Below are 7,417 nucleotides of genomic sequence, written 5' to 3'. Positions count from 1 at the left end.
ATGACTTAAAAGTTGTCAACTTAAAAGAAGACATGAACAACTACGAATACTTCTATGACCGAAATCCGTCTTGACCCTCAACACTGAACTAACCTTATACAAGATATTACTGTGATACTTTGGACAGATGGAGTGGAACTGTGGGGTTCTGCCAAGCTATTCAACATCCAGCGCCTACAATCAAAAGTCCTCAGACAAATAGGCACAACTCTTTATTATATCACTAGCCTCACTATCCACACCAAGCTCAACATTCTTTTGTCAACGAAGTGATCTCACCTATCAAAACGTACTACAAGGAACGCCCATCAAACACAACTCACAACCTATGGGGACGACACTGCAATCCTATCCACACCCTCTAATTTTATCTTAGCCACAGAAGCAATATCTGAACCCGTAACGATTGGTGCACTCGCGGGCGGGTCAGGTTGAACGAGTAAAAAAGGCAACGTTTAAGCTGAAACTTCAGTCCTGCCCACCAGTGGACATAAACAAAAAGGAAATAACACCTTCCAACCTTGTCGATTACCTAGGTTCTTATTAGATAGCAGACTTACATGGAATCCACATACAACATTAAAAAGCCAAGGAATTAACAAAAGCTTTGGACAACGCACACACCAACTGTGACCAAAATCAACACTACACATAACAATCGCTTACAAAAATTCATCAGAGCGATTTGGACATACGAAGTCAAACTGTGTGGCTCGGCCAAATCATCCTACATCCAACGAAACCAATCCTTTCTGTCCAAAACTTTCCGCCGCATCGTGAACGCTTCCTTCTACCTCACTAATCAAATGATCATAAAGATCATAGAATCCCATTCGTGTTGGATCTGATCAGAACACGCTTACTCCATTTCTACTTGATACTATCCCTCCAACCTAACCACTAGACCAAACACTTTCCTCAACGTCCCACCCTTATATCCTCTAGTTTGTCCAAAACGACTATGGCCTCGTGACCTCTTATCTTAACCGTCCCAACTAAATAAAAAAAGAGTTCCCCACTGGCTGGTTTCTCTCCCCGCTGCCTCCTGGTCTGACAGATTTATCATATTTGTATATAATTATCTATACTATTAGTTCAATGTATAATTATTTTATAGAGATTTTAGATATAGCAATATATTAAAAAATAGTTACTATTAGTGTTGAGAACTTGTAAATTACTAGTAATAATGTTTTAAATTTTTTTAGTTTAACAAAATGATAGAAAACCCCAAAAAATTATCACTTATGTAAAGTCATAATTTATCCTTTCACAAGTCAAACACGTAGAACATTTTAGTTTTTAATTATGCTTACAACACTAAAATTAAATATTACAGTTTCCATACTTCTTGGATGACAAATGGCAGTATTTGTACTGCCAAGAATGGGAAGCGCGTTTTAATGTTTGAACTTGTTTTAAAATATTAAAACAGAAAATAATTACTTTTTAACTTTTAATTTTGCACTTTAACTTAAAAAATGTTGTTTTCTTTACTTTAAACAATGAATTTAGTTATGGAATTCCATTAAATTTTGACAGGTTAATTCATATATATTTTTTAATTATATATAATTAGTTATTTATTAACTTACTAAACCTATTCGATGCTAGCTAAATCGATAAGGTTCTCTAGTTTCCATGACGACGTTGTTTCATAGAATGCCAAATTACATTAATATTTACTTTGCAACTTTCCGTCTTGTTTGCGTTGCTTAGCCTGACTCACTTAAATTCTCGCCTTATTAACCCTACAATTAAACTTTATAATTGTATATATAAGTCGATTTACTATATTCAAAATCGAGGATTTTTCCGTATCGGGAGTTTCAATTCTGAATGAGAAGTTGCCGAAATCTAACGAAGCGCCTGAGAGGTGGAAACTTCTAATCTCTTCGATAAGCCATTTTCAACGCTACCTTAAACTAACCAGCTTACAGATGCTGCCCTGAGTACCACTTAGTTAGTTTAATGCCGCATTAGCTTTATTAATAAATTCAATAAGCCGTAATTTAATCATATTTCCGATTTATTATTTATCTACTCCCGTTTTCATTTAGTACATACGTCAAGCACAGAAAATAACTACAAATTTATCTTCATTTATTCACTTCCACCCTTCCACTTTTTAACAATTTTTTTATTTCCATGAAACATAGTTACATCGATTCAATAATCACATTTTGACATTTAATTTTGAATGATTTATTGATTACTAGTCATGAGTCGTAGTCATAACGACGACATTTGTCCAATGTTTGTTGGTGTCCTGCAAGGTTGCATACTCACTATTCGGTACCCAATTTACACGGCTGACGTTTGCCTTTGCCGAAGACACACCAATATTCATCTTCACTTTTTTTGTACAAATAAAAGCTAGAAAATTTGAAATAGTTGTCAAGTTTTTACCTTCCAAGTGCTTCGGATTTTTTTTCAAAATTCTGAGCATTATAATCATAAAATCTGAAGCTTTACAAGGTGTAAAATTTTATATTATAGTACACGTACATCTTAAATTTGGACAACGTATATAAATAATAATTGGAGATACAAAATAAATCTTTACTTTTTTCCTTATAATGGTATTAATTCTATTTTTTTTACTGAAAATAAATTATTGTTGACAAAACCAAAGTAACCGAAATTGAACTATATATCAATCGAAATAAAATTACGTTTGGATAAAATCCCAAAGGTTTTGCCAAGTTCTAAGTAGAACAACAGACATCCGCGAGAAAAAAATAGCGATCAAAAAATATAAATTTAAAGGTCTTGAAAGGTAGCTTAATGAGAATCCAATTTTCATCTACAATATTTTGGCCTATATTACTAGAAACGTCTTTTACTTTTAGTACCTTTCATTCTAATCTCATTTAATACGATTATACATATTTTGTCTTACCCTACGTATAGAACAAACTGTCTGATATATCACAACAAAGGCAAAAGTCAAATTAAATAAGAAATAATGTACTTTTTTATTTCACAGCTCTTTGTTGGCAAAATAAATTGGACAGTAAATATTTTTTGGCTTAGTATCACCAAACAAAATATAATTGAAATCAATGAATTCATGTCTGTCGCCGCCCCTTCTTAGAGGAAAAGGCCAACCCCTGTCAACCAGCAGAGTGGCGCAGTGGAAGCGTGCTGGGCCCATAACCCAGAGGTCCGTGGATCGAAACCACGCTCTGCTATGAGATTTATCAGGTAATAAATTTACCTGTAGATTAATTTTTTTTACAAGGCCACTTCCGGTTAAAATTGAAAACTCCATGTTAATTATTTAAATTAGTGTTTTATTTATCAATTTTTAAAAACCCATGGAAATATCAAGTAGTGATAGAAGGCCCTTGATGTTTAACAGTAGCTCTGCAGCAGATGGCAGAGGCTGCAATACTAATTGTAGTACAGTACAATCCATAACAATTAAAAAAATATATGTATCTAAAGAATACTAATTTTTAAGTAATTGTTACTGTTTAAAAAAATGCATATATTTTTAAGTGGCTACTAAGAAGAGGTTTTTATTTATTTATTTATTATATGTATATAGTTTGTATATAAACATATCGTAAAATGTGTAATGTGTTTAAGTTATGACTTTGTTCTGTAAGTAACAACAAACTGACAAAATAATTTATAACTATTTAAATGATTATGTCCCTATGTCTCTGTAAATTTCCTGAAGAAGGCAATAAAACTTGTCGAAAGCTTGGGCGTTGATATAATAACGTTGTATGTTTGAAGACCACAAACCGAATCTCAATCAATATTCTATTAAAAGCTGGTTGATCGCATAACAAGTAATAACAAAAATATTATTATTAAATAACTCAGAAATCGTGAGATGCGATCTGGTGAGGTGAAGGTTTCAGAAAAACATTTTCTTTATCATGCCTATGTTTCCATCTTTATTGACATCATCTTCAGGACCTGGATTTACAAACATTGTTTAAATTTAACAAAAACATGTAGGATGTGGAAAAAAGTGAATTTATACAATGCAAATAAATATTTTTTTAATATTAAATCAAAGTATTTCTAGTATAGTATATATATTCTAGTAGTGAGTTAAAAAAATTTAAACAATTTATGAGGGAAATTTAAACAGTGTTTGTAAATCCCAGGCCCTGAAGGTGATCTCAATAAAGATCGAAACGTTGGCACGGTAAAGAAAATGTTTTTCTGAAACCTACATCTCACGATTTCTGAGTAATCATCGACAAACGGTTACTAATCACCACACATTACTAATAAAATTATTAGAACGTAAGCAAGTACAAGGTAGTAAGAATAAAGCAACCCTTTCTTCAAGCAGCAGAGTGGCGCAGTGGAAGCGTGCTGGGCCCATAACCCAGAGGTCCGTGGATCGAAACCACGCTCTGCTATGAATTTATCAGGTAATAAATTTACCAGTAAGTTAATTTTTTTCTCATAAAAGTTATATCGGTTCGTAAACAGTGTTCTTATACACTGGAAATAATAAAATACTAATAAAAAATTTTAATAAAAATTTTTTTTCTGTAATGGCGTATCCCCGGTAGGAGGGATATTGGAGAAAATGATAGTAAATTATATTGGAAAAGACGAGGGGTTTAATACCAAGTGTTAATTAACTCAAACTTGTTTAAATATTTACAATTTTTACATAAACATTACAACAAACATTGAAAAATGCCAAAAAGGATGGAAAATTCGAGTGGTGAGGTTGAAATGGGAACCTAGTGTCCAAGCGGATCGAAGTCACGATAGCTCAAGTGTCAGAGTAGCGGCGTTTTTAGCGGAAGGTCGTGGGTTCGAATCCCACTCGTGACGCTGACTTTTTTATCTCAACCAATGCCTTTCATAAATATTAATTAATTGATAAACATTACATTTATTACACTACATCTATATCTTTTAACAAAAAATCTTTTCATTATTGTTATCAACTAAGATAATATAAAATAAAACAATATAAATCAAAAGATTATATAACCTTGGATGTGATAATAAAACCCACGTAAAACTAAAATTTTACTATTCCCTTTTGATTAGTAGGTAACAAAGCCTTAGGATGCAAAGGTACAAAACATTTTTTTTGAACATGTAATTTGTTCGATTTTTGCATTGTTTTCACAGAATAAATTTTTCTCATATGATCTTCCATGTCAAACCGGATTTGATCTTGGTCTAGTCAAGCCCTACTTGAACATGGCGTTATACCAACTTTGTTAATTCCCAATGTAAAATTTATATTACTGTAGAGAATTAATTAGTTGGAGGAATTCTGTGAGATCCTCTAATATTTCCGACCATATGCATAAAATATCGTCTACATGGCGTTTCCAAAAAAGAACAGATTTAATTAATTTCTTGTTTGATTTGAAAAGATTTTTTTCGAAATTATCCACGAATATTTCGGCACAAAGAGGGGATAATGGGGACCCCATTGGTAACCCTTTCATTTTGTAATGAAATACGCAACATTGTAGCTTTATCGTACTTCTCGTTTTGTTGAAAAAATCTGGATTATAAAAATATCGTAAGCTTTTCCTTTTTATTCATTGGTGAGGAAGGATATGTTTGACAGCTTCTTAAAATTTATTTCCAAATCAAAAGGGAACTTCCTGATTAATCCCCTGTTGTTATTACATACAAATAACACTTTTTTTTTTTTTTTTTTTTTTTTTTTTTTTTTTTTTTTTTTTTTTTTTTTTTTTTTTTTTTTTTTTTTTTTTTTTTTTTTTTTTTTNACTGCACGAAGAATGTTTAAATACTTGTTGGCTTTCTCGATGGTATAATTTATATGGGATTTCCATTGTAACCTCCAATCCAACCATAGCCCTAAGAACTTTACTTTTTTAACACACGGAAACGAAAGATCATCGATCGTAAAAGAAGCGTCAAGTTCAAACTTCCTTCTTCTCGTAACAGGCATTATATAGGATTTGGTTCTTGATATTTTCATATTCTTTCTCCTGGCCCAATCTGTGAATTTTGTAATGCTATCTTCCAGGCTGAGTCTACATGATGCGATATTTTCTCCTTCTGAATAGATACAGATATCATCAGCTAACTGGACTATTTTTGTTTTCTCATTCAGAATTTGGTCAACATCACTAACGAATAGTGCGAATAGAATTGGACTTAGGATATCCCCCTGGGGTAATCCAGAGTTCACAACTCTTGGTCCAAAGAGTTTCTTCCCTACTTTTACGGTTATTTTTCTATCCGAATAACACTTAAGTTGCTGAAATGATTTATTAATTGGTTGTCATGTTAATTTAAAATAATTTATCGATTTTTTATCGAGAAGTTAATTTTATCTCATCAGTTCTGAGTTCATTGCAGTTTACTCAAAGTTATTATTCAGCTTTCCTTGATATACGAAAAACATATAATCGATGTTAAGGGAACATGTTAATAAAAAAAAAATTAAAAAAGCAGGAAATAAGTCGGGTTTTAATATATGCACCTTCAATTAAACAGGGAAGGTGTTTTGTAAAAATCCATGGGAACAATGAAATGCCTAAGCGCTCTGGAGTATTTTCAACAGAAAAATCACGGTTTTATCCTGACGAATGGTGTTTTCAAACAGCAGTTCTGCCCAATTGGCGACAAATGTTTTCACTTTAAGAGGGCAGGTCAGCGCTGATTCTGAATAAGAAATGGGCCGAACCCCTGTCTATTCCGGATGTGATTGTCGCAAAAGGAAAGAGAATTATTTCTACGCCAATTTTGAATAATTCTGTGTCTAAAACTGAACATTTATTTAATTTTTAGTGCTTTAATTTTTTTAGTGTGCGACATATTTATTTGTTTGATTTTAAAACAATAACATTTCATTTTATAAATAAATTAAACAATCATTTATAATTATGCCATGCATTATTAATTAGAATAGCATGTCAAAATCAGCTCTGTGATTACTTTGAATAAGAAAATTGACTTTATTGTACAAAATTCTTTATTTTCTCCGTGTATAAATTAAGATTTAATTAATTTTAATATAAAGGTTGAGCAAACTTTGCATAAAGAAAAAACCTTAATTTTTATGGCAAAGACTGAAAAATTTGTTGAAGATCAACCTTGTTTGCTGTAATTAACGGATTTTTTAGTTGAAAGAAGTAAAGTCTTTAATAATGTCAAGTTGGCTTTATTTCTTTTTAAAATAATTTCGTGGGAGTTTATTATTCAGTAAGTTATAACCTAACATTGGAACGACTGATTTCAACGAAATTCTTTTTATCTTTATCCACTCTATTCCATAGACGTAGAAAACCAAAAACACACTTTTATAAAAAATATTTTTTTTAAGAATCGATTTCGGGGTTCTGCCCGATGTTATGACTTGCAATACACATAAAACCCATGAAATATATTTAAAAAAAAAACATGTTAACAATTAATAAAAGTAACTTACACGTCCAGTGAA

At 31.7% G+C, this 7,417-nt stretch overlaps 2 non-coding genes across 2 annotated transcripts; both read left to right on the top strand.

Annotated features, from left to right (window-relative positions):
• The first annotated feature begins 3,122 nt into the window (after window positions 1-3,122).
• On the top strand, window positions 3,123-3,194 carry Trnam-cau. Its single transcript has one exon. It is a non-coding gene; the product is annotated as a tRNA-Met (tRNA).
• A 1,122-nt stretch (window positions 3,195-4,316) lies between these two features.
• On the top strand, window positions 4,317-4,388 carry Trnam-cau. The gene has a single exon. It is a non-coding gene; the product is annotated as a tRNA-Met (tRNA).
• Window positions 4,389-7,417: the final 3,029 nt, after the last annotated feature.

Source organism: Cimex lectularius, unplaced genomic scaffold (genome assembly GCF_000648675.2).
Source record: "Cimex lectularius strain Harlan isolate CLEC.00 unplaced genomic scaffold, Clec_2.1 scaffold308, whole genome shotgun sequence".
Lineage (NCBI taxonomy): Eukaryota > Metazoa > Arthropoda > Insecta > Hemiptera > Cimicidae > Cimex > Cimex lectularius.
This window is presented reverse-complemented; position numbering and strand designations above follow the sequence as displayed.